At 32.1% G+C, this 12,510-nt stretch overlaps 1 pseudogene; it reads left to right on the top strand.

Annotated features, from left to right (window-relative positions):
• Positions 1-7,452: 7,452 nt before the first annotated feature.
• LOC147979100 (uncharacterized) lies at positions 7,453-11,837 on the top strand (annotated as a pseudogene).
• The last annotated feature ends 673 nt before the right edge of the window (positions 11,838-12,510 follow it).

The following is a 12,510-nucleotide window of genomic DNA, read 5'->3' on the forward strand; positions in this document are numbered from 1 at the left end:
ATGTTTTGTAATAGATCAAATTTTTAATTTTTGAACCGCTAATTTGAATGTCATTATAACATGAATATAGTATTACAAATGTGCATTCCTATACTAAAAATGTATGATATGAAATAGCTATTATTTTCTGACGAGCCTGGAACAAGAAAACCATTCTAACATATCCAGAACTATCACAAAAGCGCACTATTACGACGACATCCAAAATGTATGAGTTTGTACTAATGTACAAAAACAATTTGTATGAACGGCATCCTACGTTGGCGGTACCAACAACAACATTTCTGTCATTGAAAGCACACAAACTAACCAGAGAACCATTGACTTAGCTTGGTATCATAACAAACTAATCACACAAACTAATCAAAAAACACATTTCCTAACTTGGTATCATAACTTATTTGTCTTGGTTAAGGAATATCAATGAAAGCACATAAACTAATCAGAGAACCATTGTCTTAGCTAAAGAAGATGGCAGCGCACCGGAGCTCTATCAACCGTCTTCTTCCCGCAAACTATATGATAGCTTTATAAGGTTTTCTTAATATGAGGAGGATGTTGATCCTTACATTACTTACTTATTATGTTTTCTAAATTGTATTTTAATTTATTACTTCCCACATATATTGAAATTTAATTCATTGGCTACTTAATATATGTAATGATCTGTGTATGAATGTATCTAGTATGTTTGTGAAGTGCAATGCTTTGCGATATTATAAATATTGCACCAAAAATTGCATTTTATTATAACATGAATATGGTTATCAAAATGTGCATGCTTATAGCAAGCATGTATCCCCTAAATAAATTGATGTACAAGAATTTTAATAACGTACTTTATGATCTGAAATAGTTTAAACTTTATAAACAACATGGACAAAGAGAACAATTAAATGTCTTATGCAAGCATAACAAACACGTAGTATGACGACGATATCCACCCTACATACATTTGTACAAGTTTACAATATAATGTACTATAGACAACATCCATCGGTGATAACGTCTAAAATTAGTAACATCATATATTTCATTACTATTAAAGTGAACACATCTAATTTTAATTATTATATGAAGCAATGTCCATATTGTATTATTTCAAATATGATATGAACTTACATATTAAAGGCATAACACAGTTCAATCTACTGTGTTTCTTATTACATCATATTGAATATAATGTTATATATTTGTCTATTTTCGATCAGCTTAAACTATGTGAAGAAACAAATTACTTTTTTATTATTTAACTGGTATAATAATATTTATCAAATTAAGTTTAATCTTCACATACCGAAATTGTTTCCCATATCTTTATAAAGTAATAAGAATTGAATCATTTTTATCATTTATGCCACAGCTTGTGTTTCGGTAATCAGTTTTGCCAATATCAACCTCAAATGCTAATAAATGCCATTGCTTCGTCAAACGCATCCTCAAAAGTGCCAAAGTACAACATGATTGCCATCATATAATCTTAGATTCAGATGTCGACGATGCTAATTGTTATATCAGTTATTAATTATGTTTTCCAACTTGAATGTTTTATTTATAGCTCCTACTTTAATCAAAATGCAATTCATTTCGTACTATTTATGTGTATGATATCGACAATGTATATGGCCTACAAATGTACAAACTCAATTAGTATCAACGAGATCCATTGTTGGCGGCACAAAATACAACTACTCTCTCCAATGCAATTGAAATTATGTTCGCATGCTATGTTATTTTTAAGAGTCTAGTTGGTGGAATGTACTATACCGTAAATGATGAGTTGTCGTGCGATGTGAGATAGACCATACCATTTCACACAGAAAACAATAGCAGTATGCTAACCTAAATGAACCAAATCAAATAATAGTTTCCTGAAACAAGGCATAGCCCGCCTTACAACAATTAGATCATTGAACAGCACAACGATTCGGCTATCTTTTCGATGCAATACCATATATCAGTGAACATAATATCATATTTCACTATTCACATCTGTCAAAGATGATATATGTAAATATATAACAATGATTCCAACCTATTTCAAAATAACATATTTCTCAATTTTTTTCAACTAATATATGATGTTTGAAATATGCACCGTTTTCAAATCTCTTGTTTCATATTTGCTATTGAATTATGGAATTCATATTATGAAAGTGAATTGCGATTATTAAAACATCTCAGATAGCATTATTTCCATAATAGGAACCATGTGAAAACACAATTTCATCTATTAGTCATATTATTCAAATTTGTTATTTAATTTAATTTACGAATAATGAAATATTCTATTCTATGCATATCATATATAAATTTCATAATTTTAAAATTTGCACTTCTATGGACAATTTTCATTTTTCACATGTTTAGAATGAAATAACATATGTCCTAACGACTCAAATTTGAAACATAAATATTTCAATTCGTAAAAAGAAAGAATATGATATTTTGAAGTACGGTGTAATCAGTTCGATTTAATTACATTTTTCAAGTTTGACATAAGTGAATTCACAAAATCATATTACAGATAACATATTTTTTATAAATGTCATATTGCACATTTTGGATGTTAGTACAATGTATGTATCAAAATACATCACTAACAATATTGTAAGTAGTACTCAATATGTTTAGTTTATTTCTTATTTCATATTAATGAAATGTGTGTTCTGCTTTGTTTCATATTTCGCATCCAGATAGTCATATGAAGAATATGGTATGTACTTCATATGTCAATTTGCTGACAAATATTCTGAGAATTACATAGTTGATATGGTTACTATTGTGTAAAGAATGAAAGACGAGATGTTGTAAATATGACATTTCACTTCCATCTACTCACAATAAATCATTGAGAACCTAAATTTATTTTCCGATGTATACTATTTAATATGAGATGTCTTAATTGTTAACATTTCAAACATCATTTTTTGGTAAAAATTAAACAGACTAGTATATATTGAAATAGTTTGCAAGCGTTTCTACTGATTTTCATATGTCATGTTCGACATACGTCAATACACAATTTGTATCTATATTATAATGTATGTAACATAATTCGATTTAAATAGAGAAGGATATTTAATTTATATTTCATATGTAATGAAATATTTTTTCTACATGAGAAAACATGTGTTTGGGATTCATAATATTAAAACATTGTTTCATAACTCTACATTGCAGTCAGTGAAGCTATTCAAAAGTATACCTTTTGTTATTTGACATCTAATAATATTCATCATATAATGAATTTTTTTATATTTGAATAATATTCCTAATCTCACATCTACTATTTAACATATTGAATTATTTTCAACACATTCATGAAGCAGTATAAATTGTAATATGAAGTTATTTACATTGCATATTTCACTAGTACAAAATTGGAAATTGTGTCATTTCTAATATATTGTAACTTCCTTATACATTGAAAATAATAGAAAATTTTCCATATTATTTTTCCTTATGGCTAAATTCATTTTATATAAGTAATTCTCAATGACACTTTTACCTTATTTTCTTATAACATTAATAAAAAAATTGGGAAACATAGTGAACTAATTTTTTTATTTCAATTCATATTTGATATTAATATGTTCACAAATGCCGTTCAAGTTGAATTGCTCTTATGTTACGGCAAAAAAGATGTGTTCATGGAAAAATTGTAGTACAACTTATTATTATGGGTTTTACTTATTTTTAAAAACCAGTGTGTCGTCAATAGAAATCGGTTCGCATAATTTCAGCCCGACTATTTCAAAAAGGTGTTAAATGCTACACGCTCATTGCTATATCACGTCCTACAACATACCTGTCCGCAGAGTAGCGCACATATCGGTACATAAGATGCATCAAATTTTCACCTACTAGTTCAGAGGCAATAATTGATGCTACCGGTGTAACCACATGTTTGAACTTATTGCTCATTTATTACAAACCAACGCTTGTGTAAGTGGAACATTGCCTGCCTATATTATACACACCACCCATTGTACAGAGGCACCAGCACAGGCAGCAATCCAATCTCTAAGCAGCAGTCTTCATTCGCACCACCTTTGGACATCTCAGGAATGAACATTGCTGCGGATAACCAGGTAAGTTCTTATATTTTCGAATAGAACTTCTTAGGATTTGTTTCCTATAACTTCATGCTTACTTCCATGTTGTGTTTAGGGTGTCGGATTGGTCGTATATGAATATGTTATGTATATACCACAACCTGGTGGAAGCTGGAACGGGATTGACCAGCAAACTCTCCGTCGATGCATCCATGGATACAGTCCTGCACGCCGGGTGGCATGGGGCAGCGAGCATGGCGGTAGGCGTTTCCTCGGTTGTCCTATAAATGTAAGGAGTAGCAACTAAGCCCACACTCTAGGCAATGTGAACTTCCTATATTTATGCTTACTTTTCCCACAATGCTATTGTATTCAGGGACAAGAATGTGCATGGAGCTGTTGGGTTGATCCGGAACATGGAACTCCCATGAAGAACTACCTGGCAAGCCTACATCTGGACTTAGAAAATACATTGGTGAAACTAGAAGATGCCAATGAAGAGAAAAGTTACAAGGACAACCATTTCCTTTCTAAGAACAAGATGCTGAAGGAGCGACTTCTATCAATTAGTGCAGATTCAAAGAAGAAAGATTATGTAATACTTTTTTGTATTTCACTTCTACTGATATTCATTAGTGTTTACTATCACTGAAATTGATATTTCACTGGTTGTAATATTATTCAGCACCTTAGATCATCACTCTATGTACTAGCTGTACTATCTCTACATTTCAGTATTTCACATCATGAACTACTCATGTTTCACTTCATGTACTACTTATGTTTTTTACCAGATTATATAAACTTAGATTTATTTTCAGACTTTACACTAGTATCTATTAACGTGTCATAATAGTTTTAGTGAAGGTAAAAATTAATTTGAAACAAATTTTCACAGCTTATAGAAGTGAAACCTTTAATTTTAGTAAGTACATTTACATTTATGAGTGATTTTTTTTAATATTAGCACTATTTCACAGATCATAGGTATTGATAGTTTCTAACTCCATTGCCAATTGAAATATGAAATACATGATAACGTACAATTACTTAATACATTTCATACTGCAGCTGAAAAATGGTGTGACAAGTTTTTTATTTTACTGAAATACATTACATAAGAAGTAACAGAAATGTTATACAAACATTTTCATAAGAAGAAGCTGAAATGTTATAGAACCATTTCATAGTGAGTAATTTCATTTCCCTCAATTTTCTAATTGATAAAACCATTACATAAGAGGTAGCACAAATGTTACAGAACATGCTTACTCACATATTCTGGACATAACGTTTCAAATGTAAGTACTTCACAATCCAAAATATGGTCTAATTGAAACCGAAGCTTAAATCCCAACCATGTTCACACACAAAATGACATATGAAACACAACTAAGATCTGAAATTTCAATGTCCCACAGTTAATTATCGATTCTTCTCCTCTTCATCGATCTTCCATCCGTGCCGATCCTCCGCAGCTGCAATTACGCAATTGGCTCTTCGTGTACACGATGTTGTCTTTCAGCCTCAACATCAGACGCACAGTCGCCTTCATCTAGCTCTGCTTCAAATTGTATATTATCACCAATAATGTTTTCTCCAACCACCTCCTCCAAACCATTATCTTCAAGTAGTAACAAAGGAGGCTGCCCACCAGAAACATATTAATCACCCATGAATGAAATAAGAATGTACTACAGTGGACTTACTTCTATTGGTTCGACCTGGCTCTGCTGCAAGAATTTCGTATGTACTGGACGCATGCTGGAGTCAGCATCATCTTCACATGAGCTCCCCTCAGAAATTTTCTAAGAAACATAAGTGAAAGACAAATTGAAATGAGACATTAGAAGAAGATATTGACATGCACACCAATTGATACTGAAATAAGAATCTTCGAACAACAAATATGAGAACATAACAAGTAACTGCTTATACAAAGTACCTTGGATGAACTAATTTTTCCTTCCATCTGATTCGGATCATTGCTGCCATTGGTGAAGGAAGATAGGAAAACACCATTCTTCTCATCCATGCTCATTGTCTCCTAATAGTTTGAGAGGTAGGAGGACATGTACAAGTGTAAGCGTTGCTCTTATACTACTCCTGCGAGAGGTAGTTTTCCCACCAAAATGGACCTCCCAATTTTGAAACCATACAAGAAAAAATATCCAGGGGAGTGTTTTTTCATTTCACTCCTACATGTTTTTTAACATATAACACCTCCTTACAGTTTGTAGTTTCAATGTTTGGTCTACTTTGTTTCTGTCACATGATTGTTATTAATGTCATATTATACTACCTTCAGAACTTTACATATCTAGTCTAACTAGGTGGCCAATGTGTAAAATTTACATGTCTGCTGCAGAATAGTACAAACAATTAAGAGAGCGTTGTGTGTTGTCAAATCCATGTCAAATCCATCCCGTAGACCGAGGGGGTGACTTCTGTCATAGCACGCGTGGTACTATGCAAGCCATCTCTCCCACTACCTCTGCCCATAACTCAATATCACAGCCAAAGAAGCACTCAACTAGGACAGCTCTCAGACATTCGCCATTGATGTTCTGCTTCTAGCTCTCCACCGCATCAGCACGCACAGCTCTCGTTCAATTGCTATTGATGTTCTCCTTCTAGCTCTCTTCCAATCTCCACTGCATGATCTGGGGGATTAGTATGTCAACTCTTCTTCTATTGATCTAAAAAAAGGAGTGGATTGTTCAACAATCAGAGGTTAGGCGGGATGTTCAATCTATAAAATTTTATTCCGGTTCATCCAAGCAATTCCTGTTTACTACGACCACCACTTACCCTTGTCATGCAATCTCTTCTATACCAATATGTGTAGTTGGACCATGGAAGGACACTTCTTGAATTATTGCTAACTACCATAGTTTCGGTTATAGCTACTAGAACCGTTTGCTGGAATATGTTTTCATGTTTTGCATTATTAAGTCTGATATTTTTGTGTGTCACTTAAAAATCAAATTTCACTATTACAGTGAGTACAAATCACATTACATTATTATACATGGATATATTGAAGACACTATGAATTACATAGATACTGATATGTATATATATTTCTTGTAACTAACTGCTAAATGTGTTGTGTGCATACATTTCAAAAGTTAGTGAAATTATATATTTAGCTGCACATTGGAATTAAATTGTTATATAAATATAGAAACACTTTACTTCAACATGTATAACAATAGGTAAAGAAGTGATATGGACAATAAATTATGTTATAAGCATTTTTTTACATTTCATATAGCAGTACAGCAAGTTGAAGAAATTAATAAAACAAAGTTTCTTCAAAGTCAGAGATAAATTATTATAATAGTAAAATTAACTCGTGTACCTACTCTGCGTATGTAGGATTTGGTAGAACATGTCTGGATATGATCATAGTTCAGATAGGAAGTCCAATGATTCTAAAAATTCGGACACTTCAGAATGTGATGCAGCAACTCCTAGAAGTTCTTGCAAAAAAGTTGCCGCAATTATAAACAAGTTTGACAATTGTAAAAGGAAGATAGTGAAAGATATGGATTTTGGAGGCTTGTTGGACCTTCCACAAATAAACAAGTTAGATCACAAGTTCACAGTGCTGGTGCTATGCAACACTGAACCTGATACTAGAACAATAAGAATCAATGATAGAGTTTCCCTCACAATAACTGATGAAGATGTCCACAGAATTCTAAGAATACCAAAGGGTCCGAACTTATTGAGAGGATTGGAATGCCAATCAGTAGACGAGAAAATTGAATTCTTGCGTCTGGCAATGGGATCTGTTACATACGACCCTGAAGAAATGAACAGTTTGAAGGTGGCTGAAACAATAATAACCAGGGAGTACCCAAATGGTATGGATGCAACACAGGTTGACCAATTCAAGACTTCTTTTGTTTGCTTCATAATGGGATATTTCTTAATAGCTCACAGCAGTGCAAATCATGGAGCTAAAGATTTCTGGGGTTCACTACTAAAACCAAATGAAATACCATCATACAACTTTTGCTCAGCAGCAATTGATGAAATTATGAATGCAGCCAGAAAAGCTCAGTATGAACTGAAGACCAAAAAATGTGTGAAATATGTTTCAAGTTGCGCACTACTTTTGCAGGTGAGTAATGTAATTGAAAGAATCATGATTCTGAAATATTATATTATTTTCTGCGTCTGATGATTTATTAATGCATGGAAACTAATTGTTGTACTTTATTAAATATATGACAGGCTTTTGTTTTGGACAGTCTCAATCTTGGAATTCTAAACATACCTGATTATGTAGTGCCTACTATTTCTGCATTTGACTGTGAGAAGATGTCAAAGATGATAGAACTTGTGAGGCAGAAGGCTGATGATCATTCATTCGGATCAAATGAGGTTATAATATAATTAGTAACCTATCATATATATTTCTCGGAATTTGTCTTACTTATAAAAATTGTTTATTTATCATTCTCAGCTTAATTCCTTCTATATTGATATCAATTTTTATACATACATTCTATATATATACAAATAATGAAATATGATACTTATGATATTAGATTTGTCAGATATCTGTAATATGAATTTGAGTATTCAAGTTTGCAAAAGATGAAATACTAATATCAATACAAGTGATTGCAACATAATTGAAAATATAACATGAATCTTTTGTTTGAACTGAAATATGATGTTTCAAATTTAAACTGTTAGTAGAAAACTTATTCAATTTGTAATAAAAGTGTTGCATATTAACTATGTCAAATAAATGACATATCAAATACTTAGCATATTCAACTTTCCAAAAGATGTATAACTAACTAAATGATTAAAAAGACTCGTATTGTTGAACTTAATATCTTTTCTATTTTTAATGTGAAATATGGAATATGAAATATGTTTCACTAATATGGAATACTTTAATACTTACCATATTCAGTATTCTAGAAGTATAAACAAACACATGTTTCACTAACATGCATTATGTTATATGAAATATGAAAAATAAACAAACGTTTCACATTTATGAAATCAAGACACATGTTGTATCGCATAAAATTGATATTTCATTATGAAATGAAATAGAAAGTAAATTCCTTCTCTGTTGAAATCAATTTTTTATTTACAATCTAATAAAGATAGAAAAGATGTATTAAAGTATGACAAACATGTTGTGTAGTTACGTATCATATATATTTCTCTGAATTTGTCTAAATAATCAAAATTGTTTTTGTATGATTCTCAGCTAAAGTCCTTGAAGAACAGAAAATATATTGTTTGTAAATAGGCTGCAAGTACATCAAAATTTGCAACTCTTCCCATGAAGAAACCTCCATTTATACCTAACATAGTTTCAAGCAAACCTGCAGCAGTACACAATACAAGTCATGCTAAGCGCCCACTAAATATTTACCTTGATTCTTATGTACAAGGAACAACACCGAAGAAGGCATGAATTTCTAACAATTGCAAAAATGTGAATATTTCTACGGCAACAACTATATTTGCTAACACTATTTATTTGATCAGCTAACCGTTCCTCAAATAATTGATCTTAAATGGCACAGTGCTAGGATTGTAAGACATATGACTGAGTTTAAATCCATTACACAGCCAATTGGTATTTTGGCCGGTCATGTTAATAACCCTGAATTAGCGAAATCAGGAAGGGAAAATCTGTCTACAAAGATAGACAATCTATTGGAAATCATTTTAAATGACAACCTTGAATTAGCGAAGAGGCTTCATGACCACAGCCCAGCGACAGAAGTTCAATCTGAAGGTCCACCCAAGTCCAGAAACAGTATAAAGCGTTCTGGAAGTGAATATAGTGGAGCTGATTCTAACAGTGATTGTAAGTACTTCTGAAGTAAAACAACCAGGTGCTGCACTGACTAAGACATGCTAACAGTTTTTTTCATTAATGTTTCAGGCACTTCCAAAAAACTGGACTCATCTAGAAGCAAAATGTTTGAAATTGGAATTACTGGTAAGAGATAGGAAGTCATACTGCATTATTAAGAACTGATATATGTTTTATTTTTTTTGTACTTATTATATCAAGTTACCTACTTCTCTGGTTCATATAAAAATTTGTTGTCACATATGTGCAACTATATAAACTATAATTCATTTGGTGTCATAACATATGTTGTTTCCACTTTATATCTAAATTTTAAGCTCTTTCATTCTGTACATTATTTCTTTCAGGAAATATGGATGCAACAACAACACCAACTAATGAAGTACAAAAAACATGTTCTAATACATGTGCAGAAATTCAAAATGTGCAAACACCACCAAATCAACTTTCACCAGCAACAGTGGCTAGTCGGATGTCCGAAACAGCTGTTGCATTTCGTTTGTTTCAGAGAGAAGATATCCTGAACTTAAATGCAAGAGCACTGGAAGCAAAGTTCACAGACTCACCTATTGATAAAATTAAAGTAAGCAACAATCCATTGGCAATTAATCATGTGCTTGTAGGTAGTAATATGCTAAAAAGATCATCAGCCATGCTAGCTACATTATCAAATTGGGTACTACAAAGCAAGCAAGAGGAAAATGAAGTGTAAGTATACTTCATTTAAAGAATGGCATATACATAATATAAATAATTATCAATAATATTCACATTTTCTATACAACAGGTGCTGGATAATACATTATGAACCAAGGTACATCGAGGTCACAGGCAATGAATTGAAGGATATACTTGTACTCTTCAGAACATTCAGCTACGAAGTATTTGATTTATGTATAAGGAGACTTGTTCAACTTGAAAGGTTGATGTATGGCACTTAAAAGAAGCAAAGGTGTAGGCATATACTAGAGTCTGACTTCGTTGTAAGTTCCCGAAAAAAACAATTATATATATTACCATTATATTATTAGTCATAATCATTGATCTTGTCAAATTATAAAATACGTAATGAAATTTCATAAAATGAATGCAGATGATGGTCCTAGCAAACGAGAATGTTATGTCCAGCCGTTCTGTGCTTGACCAATTTAGGAAGATTGCAGTATTATATGATATATCAGAGTGCAGAACCGTAAGAATTTTCACATCCATTATGTGTTTATGTTTGTGTGTGTGTGTGTGCAAGCTGAATATTTACAAGGTAAAGTAGTTGATGAGGAAAAAACTTTTGTCATATTAAGTAAACTATTAATCTCTGTGCAGATTATAGTTCCTACTCTAGTTAATGTTACATGGTGCTCCTATTTCCATGACATGATGCTTAAATATGTACATGTTGCTGACCCAACGTATGTATGATCAAATGAAAATGAACTAAAGAAGATGCATGATTCAAACGTCAAGAAAATTCTTTGCGCAATGACAACAGTTGTGAAAGAGCTTTACTCTGGATGGGAAGTTGACTTTACCACATGGGACACAAATTACTTGAAGCCTATTATTCACGGTGCTAACAGGTACTATTGCTTGAACTTTCCTAATGCATTTACAAAAACTATTTATGTATAGGTTTAGTAATATGAAAATTTACTACAGTGATGACTCTGGTTTGGTGACGATTATATCAATTCGTGATTTCCATGGAGAAAACATTATTGGAACCCACACACAGGTAATTATCAAAATACAGAAAACTTCTGTCCATATGTTGCACCACACTAATATTTAATTACATGTTCCTTCTTGTGCAGGAAAGCGTAATGTCATTCAAGCCATTGTTGCTGTATGAGTTGTTGTCCATTAAAGGAAACCATGGAACGGTTCCAACTTCCTACATAGAAACAATTGAGGATTAGGTGAAGAGCACCAGAGTTGAATTGCACAATTGGAAGAACGTGCTATTTCAATATTTTGTATGAGATATTTATGTACTTTATTTCAGTGAGACGCGAGGACAAGTATTCTTTGTAAAACTTATTAAATGTAAATTACAAAAATATGCAAAACATTCTAGATTTCAATTAATTGTGAAATTAGTTGATCTATCTGCATTATCATACTTGTAAAATCTACGTACTACAATGTCGAATTCCGTCATGGAACCATTTTTTAATATCAAAACATTCCTTGCTGCGTAGGATCGTCACGGATGGAATATCAATGAAGAGGAGAAGAAACGATAGTTAACTGTGGGACATTGCAATTTCAGATCTTAGTTGTGTTTCTAATGTCAATTTGTGTGTCAACATTGTGGGGATTTAAGCTTCGGTTTCAATTAGACCATATTTTGGATTGTGAAGTACTTACATTTGGAACGTTATGTCCAGAAATTTGAGTGTAATGAAATGACTCAATATGAAATGCTTCTATAATATTTCAGCTTCTTCATATGTAAATGTTTCTATAACATTTCTGCTACTTCTTATGTAATGTATTTCACTAAAATAAATAAACCTGTCACACCATTTTTCGGCTGCAGTAGGAAATAAATTAAATAATTGTACGTTCTCATGTATTTCATATTTCAAT

Source organism: Triticum urartu, chromosome 3A, assembly GCF_056163025.1.
Source record: "Triticum urartu cultivar PI428250 chromosome 3A, HENAU_Tu73, whole genome shotgun sequence".
Classification (NCBI taxonomy): Eukaryota; Viridiplantae; Streptophyta; class Magnoliopsida; order Poales; family Poaceae; genus Triticum; species Triticum urartu.